The sequence below is a fragment of the Oncorhynchus masou genome, chromosome 4, assembly GCF_036934945.1.
Source record: "Oncorhynchus masou masou isolate Uvic2021 chromosome 4, UVic_Omas_1.1, whole genome shotgun sequence".
In the NCBI taxonomy this organism is placed as follows: Eukaryota; Metazoa; Chordata; class Actinopteri; order Salmoniformes; family Salmonidae; genus Oncorhynchus; species Oncorhynchus masou.
The window spans coordinates 2,166,543-2,180,332 of record NC_088215.1 but is presented as its reverse complement, the minus strand read 5'-3'; the positions used below and the strand labels follow the sequence as shown (position 1 = coordinate 2,180,332).

General features: G+C 43.6%; 1 pseudogene; it reads left to right on the top strand.

Annotated features, from left to right (window-relative positions):
• LOC135520235 (GTP-binding protein 2-like) overlaps window positions 1-13,035 on the top strand; it is a 39,487-nt pseudogene extending 26,452 nt beyond the window's left edge.
• Window positions 13,036-13,790: the final 755 nt, after the last annotated feature.

The window sequence follows — 13,790 nt, the reverse complement described above, 5'->3', positions numbered from 1 at the left end:
AATAATTCCTGCTACTTCCTTCTTAAATACTTTATTCTAGGGTAGCAGGGTAGCCTAGTGGTTAGAGAGTTGGACTACTAACCGGAAGGTTGCAAGTTCAAATCCCCGAGCTGACAAGGTAAAAATCTGCCCTTGAACAGGCAGTTAACCCACTGTTCCTAGGCCGTCATTGAAAATAAGAATTTGTTCTTAACTGACTTGCCTAGTTAAATAAAGATATAATAAAAATTCTCTAGTAAAGTCTTATTTGTTTTTCAGTAACCTTTATTAACTTTTTTGTTGACAAACCATGCATATTTATCTTTATTGAGATCCTTTTGTGGTCTGTTCAAATTGATGGTTCAATCGAGACTGTTTCAAACTTGTCAGCCATATCATCAGATATCAGCCAGAAATCAATACGGGATTGTATAGACACATCTTTGGTACTCCATGTAAACATAATCTTATCTGGGTTCTTATGTCTCCAAATATCTAGAACACCTAACCGTAGACATATATTCCTTATCTCACAAACAGAATTTATATCCTTAGGAGGCCATATATCTAGATTATCTTGTAATACTGTATTAAAATCACCACCCCATATTACTTTGGCCAATGGAAATTTAGAAATAATTTTACTTATTTTCCTCTCAATGTATCTAAATAAAATCAGTTACTTGACTTATTATTCAAATCAAATCAAATCAAATTTTATTTGTCACATACACATGGTTAGCAGTTTGTTAATGCGAGTGTTGCGAAATGCTTGTGCTTCCAGTTCCGACAATGCAGTAATAACCAACAAGTAATCTAACTAACAATTCCAAAACTAATTTCTTATACACAGTGTAAGGGGATAAAGAATATGTACATAAAGATATGAATGAGTGATGGTGCAGAGCAGCATAGGCAAGATACAGAAGATGGTATCGAGTACAGTATATACATATGAGATGAGTATGTAAACAAAGTGGCATAGTTAAAGTGGCTAGTGATACATGTATTACATAAGGATGCAGTAGATGATAGAGTACAGTATATACGTATACATATGAGATGAATGATGTAGGGTATGCAAACATTATATTAGGTAGCATTGTTTAAAGTGGCTAGTGATATATTTTACATCCTTTCCCATCAATTCCCATTATTAAAGTGGCTGGAGTTGAGTCAGTGTGTTGGCAGCAGCCACTCAATGTTAGTGGTTGCTGTTTAAAAGTCTGATGGACTTGAGATAGAAGGTGTTTTTCAGTCTCTCGGTCCCAACTTTGATGCACCTGTACTGACCTCGCCTTCTGGATGATAGCGGGGTGAACAGGCAGTGGCTCAGGTGGGTGTTGTCCTTGATGATCTTTATGGCCTTCCTGTAACATCGGGTGGTGTAGGTGTCCTGGAGGGCACGGAGTTTGCCCCCGGTGATACGTTGTGCAGACCTCACTACCCTCTGGAGAGCCTTACGGTTGTGGGCGGAGCAGTTGCCGTACCAGCCGGTGATACAGCCCGCCAGGATGCTCTCGATTGTGCATCTGTAGAAGTTTGTGAGTGCTTTTGGTGACAAGCCAAATTTCTTCAGCCTCCTGAGGTTGAAGAGGCGCTGCTGCGCCTTCTTCACGATGCTGTCTGTGTGAGTGGACCAATTCAGTTTGTCTGTGGTGTGTATGCCGAGGAACGTAAAACTTACTACCCTCTCCACTACTGTTCCATCGATGTGGATAGGGGGGTGTTCCCTCTGCTGTTTCCTGAAGTCCACAATCATCTCCTTAGTTTTGTTGACGTTGAGTGTGAGGTTATTGTCCTGACACCACACTCCGAGTGCCCTCACCTCCTCCCTGTAGGCCGTCTCGTCGTTGTTGGTAATCAAGCCTACCACTGTTGTGTCGTCCACAAACTTGATGATTGAGTTGGAGGCGTGCGTGGCCGCGCAGTCGTGGGTGAACAGGGAGTACAGGAGAGGGCTCAGAACGCACCCTTGTGGGGCCCCAGTGTTGAGGATCAGCGGGGTGGAGATGTTGTTGCCTACCCTCACCACCTGGGGGCGGCCCATCAGGAAGTCCAGTATCCAGTTGCACAGGGCGGGGTCGAGACCCAGGGTCTCGAGCTTGATGACGAGCTTGGAGGGTACTATGGTGTTAAATGCCGAGCTGTAGTCGATGAACAGCATTCTCACATAGGTATTCCTCTTGTCCAGATGGGTTAGGGCAGTGTGCAGTGTGGTTGAGATTGCATCGTCTGTGGACCTATTTGGGCGGTAAGCAAATTGGAGTGGGTCTAGGGTGTCAGGTAGGGTGGAGGTGATATGGTCCTTGACTAGTCTCTCAAAGCACTTCATGATGACGGAAGTGAGTGCTACGGGGCGGTAGTCGTTAAGCTCAGTTACCTTAGCTTTCTTGGGAACAGGAACAGTGGTGGCCCTCTTGAAGCATGTGGGAACAGCAGACTGGTATAGGGATTGATTGAATATGTCCGTAAACACACCAGCCAGCTGGTCTGCGCATGCTCTGAGGGCGCGGCTGGGGATGCCGTCTGGGCCTGCAGCCTTGCGAGGGTTAACACGTTAAAATGTTTTACTCACCTCGGCTGCAGTGAAGGAGAGACCGCATGTTTTCGTTGCAGGCCGTGTCAGTGGCACTGTATTGTCCTCAAAGCGGGCAAAAAAGTTATTTAGTCTGCCTGGGAGCAAGACATCCTGGTCCGTGACTGGGCTGGTTTTCTTCTTGTAGTCCATGATTGACTGTAGACCCTGCCACATACCTCTTGTGTCTGAGCCGTTGAATTGAGATTCTACTTTGTCTCTATACTGACGCTTAGCTCATTTGATAGCCTTGCGGAGGGAATAGCTGCACTGTTTGTATTCGGTCATGTTACCAGTCACCTTGCCCTGATTAAAAGCAGTGGTTCGCGCTTTCAGTTTCAAGCGAGTGCTGCCATCAATCCACGGTTTCTGCTTAGGGAATCTTTTAATCGTTGCTATGGGAACGACATCTTCAACGCACGTTCTAATGAACTCGCACACCGAATCAGCGTATTTGTCAATGTTGTTGTCTGACGCAATACGAAACATGTCCCAGTCCACGTGATGGAAGCAGTCTTGGAGTGTGGAATCAGCTTGGTCGGACCAGCGTTGAACAGACCTCAGCGTGGGAGCTTCTTGTTTTAGTTTCTGTCTGTAGGCAGGGATCAGCAAAATGGTGTCGTGGTCAGCTTTTCCGAAAGGAGGGCGGGGGAGGGCCTTATATGCGTCGCGGAAGTTAGAATAACAATGATCCAAGGTTTTGCCAGCCCTGGTAGCGCAATCGATATGCTGATACAATTTAGGGAGTCTTGTTTTCAGATTAGCCTTGTTAAAATCTCCAGCTACAATGAATGCAGCCTCAGGATGTATGGATTCCAGTTTGCAAAGAGTCAAATAAAGTTAGTTCAGAGCCATCGATGTGTCTGCTTGGGGGGGAATATATACGGCTGTGATTATAATCGAAGAGAATTCTCTTGGTAGATAATGCGGTCTGCATTTGATTGTGAGGAATTCTAAATCAGGTGAACAGAAGGATTTGAGTTCCTGTATGTTTCTGTGATCACACCACGTCTCGTTAGCCATAAGGCATACGCCCCCGCCCCTCTTCTTACCAGAAAGATGTTTGTTTCTGTCGGCGCGATGCGTGGAGAAACCCGCTAGCTGCACCGCCTCCGATAGCGTCTCTCCAGTGAGCCATGTTTCCGTGAAGCAAAGAACGTTACAGTCTCTGATGTCCCTCTGGAATGCTACCCTTGCTCGAATTTTCATCAACTATGTTGTCGAGAGAATGAACATTGGCGAGAAGAATGCTAGGGAGTGGTGCACGATGTGCCCGTCTCCGGAGTCTGACCAGAAAACCGCCTCGTTTCCCTCTTTTACGAAGTCGTTTTTTTGGGTCGCCGGCTGGGATCCATTCCGTTGTCCTGGTTGAAAGGCAGAACACAGGATCCGCTTCACGAAAGTTATATTCTTGGTCGTACTGATGGTGAGTTGACGCTGATCTTATATTCAGTAGTTCTTCTCGACTGTATGTAATGAAACCTATAAGATGACCTGGGGTACAATGTTGTATCGACTATCTGAAAGAGAGAAGCTTGACAGCTCCATGTTGTTGCAAGATAAATTGCTTCCCTGGTGGTGCATAGATGTAAAATACTGTAGTGATAGCTTGCTGTGGTGTGGGTAGTTTTTATTCAGAAGTACATTAGTCAACAGGGGTGTGTGCTTGTCTGTCAAAATACAAAATACAGTATAGACACACCTTTTCAAAACATGTCCTTCCCTCTGTTTCTCTCAGGCTGAAGAAGGAAACATTGAATATAAGGTACTAGTATACATTTCTTTATTTTTGCATGCCATCTTCCCTTTCACCTGTAGCTAGTAATCAAAAGTGAAAACACATCCATGTATATGCATGCACACTCTCAAACACGTGGTTCACTTGTTGGACACTTCTTGGTGGTGAAGTGCTGTCCCGTGCTCTAACTTCACTGCAGCTGAAGTTGGTGAACCCCACACAATAACGATTTGAACACCTGGCCACCCAGCTAAAATGGCGTCTTCAAGAGGGACGGGGCGAGGCAGTGTATCAGATTGGGGTGGAAGACAATAGTCTGCTTGTTGGACTGTCAGAGGGAGACATGAGAGCCTCGCTGAAGACCCTACGGAGGATGGCAGAGAAGTATGTCACTACCTCATATGCAAATGTCACCAAAGGCACAATCTGCGGTATTTTCTTCTGCCTAATGGTCATTTCAATTATACCCATTGATTCTTGAAGAAACTAGTTTATAAATGTCTAATTTGACAGTTTGCCATTGTTACTGTATTTAACAGGTGATAAATGTGATATCTCTGCCTCATCAGGGTTGGTGCTGACATCACACTTCTACGGGAAAGAGAGGTGGATTACGACTCAGAAAGAAACTGCCGGAAAAGGAGGTTTTTGTCCGAAATGTTCCAGGTGACCAACAGCTGGGATAAACAGCACCTTGTCTTATTTTAGGGACAGTTCTAACACTCCTGGCTCCTTGCACATATGCGACGCTCCCCAGAGTCTGTGGTTCAAATCACTTTTCCCTGTCTCCCATTCTTTATTTTCTGTCTATCAATTAAGCATTAAAATGCGAAAGAAGAGTGACTTGTTTTGCACTCAATTATATGAATGGTCAATGGTAAGCTGTACATACAATGAAGGATTTCTGCCACGCCGATCTGCTGTAATTTCACTGCTGTGTCTCTTGTGTGTGTATGAGAGCAGTTCTTGGACCTGCGTGTGGCGGTACTGGGAAATGCTGTTGGGCGTGCTGACTCAAGGCGAGCTGGACAACGGGCGAGGCCGGGCACGCCTCAACCTCTTCAGACACCTTCATGAGATCCAAACCGGCAGGACATCAAGCATCAGCTTTGAGATTTTGGGCTTCAATAGCAAAGGGGAGGTGGCTAACTGCGTCTTATAGGTGACAAGATACAGAAGGAAGGATAAACATGCATGAGTTTCCCCTCCTTTGAGCAAGGACATAAAAAAAATGTATTCCTCAAAAACTACACTGATATAACAAAAAAGTAATAACACAAACTGTGTAACAGCACACAAATGTTTTGAACATCTCCCTTTTGTTACTAAGGACAGACAAAATTGATTCACTGTTTAATGGATTTTCCCCCCCAGAAAAGTGAGGTGAGCGAGATCCATTTTTTAAATAAAAAAATAATAATTATCATTAGGTGGATAAGGAATAACAGTACTTTACCACATTGTCCTCGGCTATATGGACATGGACAATAGGCAAAATATTACATTTCAGACTGATTGTCACGGCTGACTAGGTGTGTAGGTAGGAATCAGGTGCAGAGAGTTCCAGGGGGAAAATGCACTTTATTCCGGCACCAAAAATGGTAATGCCCAAAACACAGGGCGCAAACGCTGACCAACCCAAACACAGGGTAAACACGGTCCGGAGCGCAACAACACAACCGTAAACACAAAAATAATCCCGCACAACAAAGGGCGGGTTCCACAATCTTAAATAGGGAAACAAATCAAGAAACACAAATCGGAAACAGGTGCAACTCATAAGACAAAACTAACAGAACAGGGAAAAGGGATCAGTGGCGGCTAGTAGGCCGGTGACGACGACCGCCGAGCGCCGCCCGAACAGGCGGGGGAGCCAACTTCGGCGGGAGTCATGACACTGATTTTCAGATTATTATTATTAATACACATATTAACATTAATGAACATTATTCACAAAGGATGTATAATGGAATGCAATATTCTATCATATTCAAAAATTATATTAAAAAAGTAATGTATGAATGTTTTAATCTACTTAATTGTATAGCCTAACAAATTCAAGAATGATTGACAATAAATCATTGTAATCAAATTAAAATGTTGATGCATAATAATGAGTTCATTACCTGAATACATTTACATTTACATTTAAGTCATTTAGCAGACGCTCTTATCCAGAGCGACTTACAAATTGGTGAATTCACCTTCTGACATCCAGTGGAACAGACACTTTACAATAGTGCATCTAAATCATTTAAGGGGGGGTGAGAAGGATTACTTATCCTATCCTAGGTATTCCTTGCAGAGGTGGGGTTTCAGGTGTCTCCGGAAGGTGGTGATTGACTCCGCTGTCCTGGCGTCGTGAGGGAGTTTGTTCCACCATTGGGGGGCCAGAGCAGCGAACAGTTTTGACTGGGCTGAGCGGGAACTGTACTTCCTCAGTGGTAGGGAGGCGAGCAGGCCAGAGGTGGATGAACGCAGTGCCCTTGTTTGGGTGTAGGGCCTGATCAGAGCCTGGAGGTACTGTGGTGCCGTTCCCCTCACAGCTCCGTAGGCAAGCACCATGGTCTTGTAGCGGATGCGAGCTTCAACTGGAAGCCAGTGGAGAGAGCGGAGGAGCGGGGTGACGTGAGAGAAATGCATCTCTATAGCATTGGCATTAACAGAATAGTCATACAATTATGATTAGGCCTCTCATAGAGGAGGGTCAATCAAATTAGGTCTGCCAAATTAATGTAGCATTGGGAAAAAAATACATATATCCAGCCATCCAGCTTTAATCATCAAAAAATAAAAAATTGGTTTATAACATGCACAATTAGAAGCATCAATCTATATAGAGCAAGCGTGACTAAATTCGAGCCCAGTAACTTTGCTCACCGCATCCTCCTTCGATTGTCTCATCTGGCTGCCACAAAAAGCCCCCGCCTGCTGATCTGCACGAAGTGTGTGCGTGCCACTGGCGATGTACTTTGCTGGACATGCTAGCTGTTCTCGGCTGCGTGTCATCACTTCAAACGCTTTCCGTTGTGGTGTTATCAGTTGGCCTACTGCTACTGGTAATACCAGTAGTTATGAATTTCAAATCACCATACAGCTGACAAACTTTGATTTCATCAATCATTTTGACTTAAATTTGGTTGTCCAAAATACTTGCACTGCGTCTTTGCTGATGAATGCCCTGATCTCTGGCCAGAAATGAAACATCTGCACGTCGCCTGCAGGTGCGAGCATGTGTGTTTCACTGACCAATCCGAGGCTCGAACATGACCCGAGCGCGTGATTTGAGGCTGGTTGGTCTGTTGGGCATCAATTTAGGAAAGCCTCAAGGGAGAGCGGACAGTGCATTATAAACAAATAGCCGCATACATTCGACAAAGAATAACACATCTGAATTGTTGTTTTTTTTTGGTGTGGAGAAAAGTGAGGCAGAGTAATTCAACTTTGCCTGGCCTAACCCATAAAAACAGTGTAACAACACACAAGTTAATTGAACTTCCTCTCATGTGGATTTTGAAGGTGGTGAACTACAGTGACTCCCGTACAGCCGAGGAGATTTGCGAGAGCTCTTCTAAGATGATCACCTTCATTGACATGGCCGACCACCACAAGTACCTGAAAACCACAATTTTTGGCCTCACCAGCTACTGCCCAGACTTCGCCATGCTGGTGGTCAGCGCCAACACAGGCATAGGTAAGCCAGATCATATAGCTATAATAACAGTGTAGATTATGCGGGCCTTGTTAACTTCTACAAGATTTGTTTGGTCCAGCAAGCCATGAAAAGTGATGTGCGTTTAACTACTTATGTGACCACTGACTAGGGTTACAAAGTGGCCGTTAATTGCAAATGAGGTCATTGTTGATTAGATGTTTTTCCATGAATCTTCTCCTGAACCACATGGTCTATTTACAAGAAATTCATGGACATCATTTTTACTCAAGTATAAATTACCAAAGTTTCCTTAGATTTCCAAAATAATCAGTAAATTACCAACATTTCTGAAGTCTGGTAACTTTGGTAAATTACTGGTTGGGTCAGACCCTACCACTGACCCAACCAGATAATATTTCCTCCCTCTTAGCTGGCACCACCCGCGAGCACCTGGGCCTGGCCATGGCACTTAAGGTGCCCATCTTTATCGTGGTCAGCAAGGTGGACTTGTGTGCCAAAGGAACAGTGGAGCGCACAGTACGCCAGCTGGAGCATGTCCTCATGCTGCCCGGCTGTAACAAAGTGCCGATGGTGGTGGCCAGCCCAGACGACGCCGTCACAGCCGCCCAGCAGTTCGCTCAGTCCTCCAGGTATCTGCTGAAAAGGAGAAAAGACCTAGAAGGAAACTGGAATTGAGATTCACAACCCAATATACACCACATAGGCCTTCGTCCAGGGTGACTAGAAAGAAATTGACTTAGCAAGCGGCAACGTTGTTTGTATTGGTGGGGGAAAAAATCAATACAGTTAAATATTTTTGACGATATATTGTATCGTTTTGACAATATCGCAATATTATTTTTGCGATAGCTGCACCAAAACTCCAGTATGTTTCCTTCATAGCTTGTTCTCCATCTTTTTAAATAGGGAGCCAATTTGTTTTCTACACTTTTATTTCCATGACTGATCAAAACTTGTTTTCTCATGGCTCTCGATTGTCCCTCTGCAGCAGATATATGGTAAGCAATATGTTTGGAACATCGAATCACAATAAAAGTGCTGTATCGAATTGCAATACATGTAGAATTGTGAGAATTTTAAAACATATCGTATCAGCACTAAAGTATCATGATAGTATTGTATCGTGAGGTCCCTGTCAATTCCCAGCCCTGGTTATTTGACCTAAGTCTCATTTAAATATCAAGGGTCTAACTAACTTAGTGGGCAGAATTTGGCATGGAACATCATAATAACTCAATTTTATGGAAGTCAGATAACCAGGTGAGAAGTTTTTTAGACTTCTTTTGAACAACCATAAAAATAGATCTGGTTGTTATTTGGTTATCTGACCAGATAACATCCAAAATATGACATCTTTATGATTTGATGTATCGGATGTCTCCCCAACAAGAAAACCAGTTGACATCCAGAGAATGGCGTTACGATCACCCAAGCCAATTTCTTTACACAAAATTACATAATTACGACAAATTTTTTGACGTTATGCATAGGTTATATTCTGGTCGTAAAAGTCACCTCATGCCCACTTTCGCTACATGTATAGTCTGTGCTTGATTGTTCAACCCTGGTGTGTCCCCCACGTTGTCTCTTTGTGCTGTAGCATCACACCCATCTTCACCCTGTCCAGCGTGTCTGGAGAGAGTCTGGCCCTGCTTAAGGTCTTCTTCAACATCCTGCCGCCTCTCAGCAACAGCAAGGAGCAGGAGGAGCTCATGCAGCAACTCACTGAGTTCCAGGTACTACACCTGCGTATGCACACACACACCCAGACACATTAACGTATACAATTATTGTGTGAATTATGTGTGTGCATGGACATTGTGTGTGTCCATGCACACTCACAACTAACACAATAATACACATACACACATTTGTGCAGAAACAACGAATATATTACACACATACACACACTCTTTACAAACACACCACACCCATCCAAACGCATACATGCATTCATGCACACGCATAACAAAACATACACCCACACATGCATTGCACACATACGAGATGTGAACATGCACTTTCACACATTCAGATTCACGCCCAATATTCTGTATCAATGCTAGCAAAATATACCTCCTCATTCCTCTGCTTGTGAATATAGGTAGATGAGATCTATACCGTGCCAGATGTGGGGACAGTGGTGGGAGGAACTCTCTACAAGTCAGTTGGCCATATGTCATATTGATACTCATAAATGGAATGATAATGGATTTACTTAGCACTGTTCTAGGGATTGTTCACCCAAATTACAAAATTACATATTGGTCTCCTTACCCTGTAAGCTGTCTATGGACAAGGTCTGAGAGCAATCCTGCTTTAATTTAGTTTCCCTGGCACTGTTTCCAAGTGCTAATGTTTTAGCATTTGTTGCACAAATCCCATCTATAGGGACTTTGTTGAGCTTTGTTTTAAGATCCTATCAGAGGATTTGCTCAGTTAAGCTTTTAGCAAATCAAAAAACAATAGAAGTCAATGTACTGCAAACTGTGTAACCCTGAATTGCTGTTAAAAATAATTTGCCCTGGAGAGTTCCCACTTTGACATATCATAATGTTTTTCCTCCCGTTGACCCGCGGACAGTGGGGTGTGTCGCGAGGGGGAGAGGTTGGTGGTTGGCCCTACGGACGAGGGTCGTTTCCTGAGGCTGAAGGTGGGCAGCATCCATAGGAACCGCTCGGCATGCAGGGTGCTGAGAGCCGGCCAAGCCGCCACACTGGCCCTCGGCTACTTTGACCGCTCGCTGCTCCGCAAGGTCAGAGGGTTCAGCCACAACACAACCGCACTGCATGTGAATTTTCATGATATTTATCTATAAGATACTGTACTTTCCTCCCCATTTTCTATGTTCTGCCAATCACATCCCTTAATATGACTGAACATTGCAGGGTCACAATTGGAAACAGGATGACTGCACAAAATGCTCATGGTTATGATACTGTCATCTGTCCTATGTTTTGTGTGTTACATGTGAAACCTCAAGTATAGGTAGGAGGTCTGTGTAGCCAACTATGTTTGTTTCTTTTTGAAGCACTCCAGACAAGAAGTTGCCTCATGGGAAATATAAATCTATTCTAGAAATAAAGTAATTCTAAAATTGATAGCTTTCAGTGAAAACCTATTTTTGTCCTTGAACAATGTGACACAATGTCCATGCACACTCATAACACAATATAATAAAATTTAAACTCAGTTTCTCACGATTTAATCTTAGTAAGAATTCCCTGTCTTAGGTCAGTTAGGATCACCACTTCATTTTAATAATGTGAAATGTCAGAATTATGGTAGAGAGAATTATTTATTTCAGCTTTTGTTTCTTTCATCACATTCCCAGTGGGTCAGAAGTTTACATACACTCGATTAGTTTTTGGTAGCATTGCCTTTAAATTGTTTAACTTGGATCAAACATTTCAGGTAGCCTTCCACAAGCTTCCCACAATAGGGTTGGGTGAATTTTGGCCCATTCCTCCTACAGAGCTGGTGTAACCGAGTCAGGTTTGTAGGCCTCTTTGCTAACACATGCTTTTTCAGTTCTGCCCACACATTTTGTATGGGATTGAGGTCAGGGCTTTGTGATGGCCACTCTAATACCTTGATTTTGTTGTCCTTAAGCTATTTTGCCACAACTTTGGAAGTATGCTTGGGGTCATTGTACATTTTGAAGACCCATTTGCGACCAAGCTTTAACTTCCTGACTGATGTCTTGAGATGTTGCTTCAATATATTCACATAATTTTCCTGACTCATGATGCAAGTGAACCAGTCCCTCCTGCAGCAAAAGCACCCCCACAACATGATGCTGACACCCCTGTGCTTCATTGTTGGGATGGTGTTCTCCGGCTTGCAAGCCTCACACATTTTCCTCCCAATATAACGATGGTAATTTTGGCCAAACATTTCTTTTTTTGTTTCATCAGACCAGAGGAAATTTCTCCAAAAAGTACGATCTTTGTCCCCATGTGCAGTTGCAAACCGTAGTGTGGCTTTTTTATGACGGTTTTGGAGCAGTAACTTATTCCTTGCTGAGCAGCCTTTCCGGTTATGTCGATATAGGACTTGTTTTACTGTGGATATTGATACTTTTGTATCTGTTCCTCCCTTATCTTCACAAGATCCTTTGCTGTTGTTCTGGGATTAATTTGCACTTTTCGCACCAAAGTACGTTCATCTCTATGAGACAAAACGCATCTCCTTCCTGAGCGGTAGTAAGACGACTGCGTGGTCCCATGGTGTTTATACTTGCATACTGTTGTTTGTACCTTCGGGTGTTTGGAAATTGCTCCCAAAAGATGAACGAGATTTGTGGAGGTCTCCAATTTGAGGTTTTGGATGATTTCTTTAGATTTTCCCATGATGTCAAGCAAAGAGGCACTGTAGGTAGGCCTTGAAATGCATCCACAGGTACACCTCCAATTGACTCAAATGATGTCAATTAAGCCTATCAGAAGCTTCTAAAGCCGTGACATCATTTTCTGGACTTTTCCAAGCTATTTAAAGGCACAGTCGATTTGTAAACTTGTATGTAAACTTCTGACCCACTGGAATTGTGATACAGTGAATTAGAAGTGAAATAATCTGTCTGTAAACAATTGTTGAAAAAATTACTTGTGTCATGCACAAAGTAGATGTCCTAACCGACTTTCCAAAACTATAGTTTGTTAACAAGAAATTTGTGGAGTGGTTGAAAAACTAGTTTTAATGACTCCAAACTAAGTGTATGTAAATTTCAGACTTCACCTGTACATGCACAAACAACTCACAAATCATATGCAGTCAAAATATATTCTACTGTTGTTATAAAACCAGTCCCACAATGGTTGTTCCTTTCCCATCTCCCAAAGTACTTATTGGTGCGTATGTGTTGAATAGGGTATGGTGATGGTCAGCCCGAAGATGAACCCCACCATCTGCTGGCAGTTTGAGGTGGCCATCGTCCTTCTCTTCCACGCCAAATCATTCCGTCGGGGCATCCAAGTGACTGTGCACGTGGGGAACGTAAGACAGACGGCTACCGTGGAGTGCCTGCATGGAAAAGTTAGTAATAATTATAAACTGGGTAGTTAGAGTCCTGAATGCTGATCGACTGAAAGCCCTGGTATATCAGACCAAACTACTTGTTTACTGTTCTAATTACCTCGGTAACCTATTTATAATAACAGTAAGGCACCTCAGGGGTTTGTGGTATATGGCCAATGTACCAAAGCTAAGGGCTGTATCAAATCAAATATATTTATATAGCCCTTCGTACATCAGCTGACACAGAAACCCAGCCTAAAACCCCAAACAGCAAGCAATGCAGGTGTAGAAGCACGGTGGCTAGGAAAAACTCTCTAGAAAGGCCAAAATCTAGGAAGAAACCTAGAGAGGAACCAGGCTATGTGGGGTGGCCAGTCCTCTTCTGACTGTGCCGGGTGGAGATTATAACAGAACATGGCCAAGATGTACAAATGTTCATAAATGACCAGCATGGTCAAATAATAATAATCACAGGCAGAACACTTGAAACTGGAGCAGCTGCACGGCCAGGTAGACTGGGGACAGCAAGGAGTCATCATTTCAGGTAGTCCTGAGGCATGGTCCTAGGGCTCAGGTCCTCCGAGAGAGAGAAAGAAAGAGAGAATTAGAGAGAGCATACTTAAATTCACACAGGACACCGGATAGAACAGGAGAAGTACTCCAGATATAACAAACTGACCCTAGCCCCCGACACAAACTACTGCAGCATAAATACTGGAGGCTGAGACAGGAGGGGTCAGGAGACACTGTGTTGCGTCGTGCCCAAGAACAGCCCTTAGCCATGATATACTGGCCATATACCA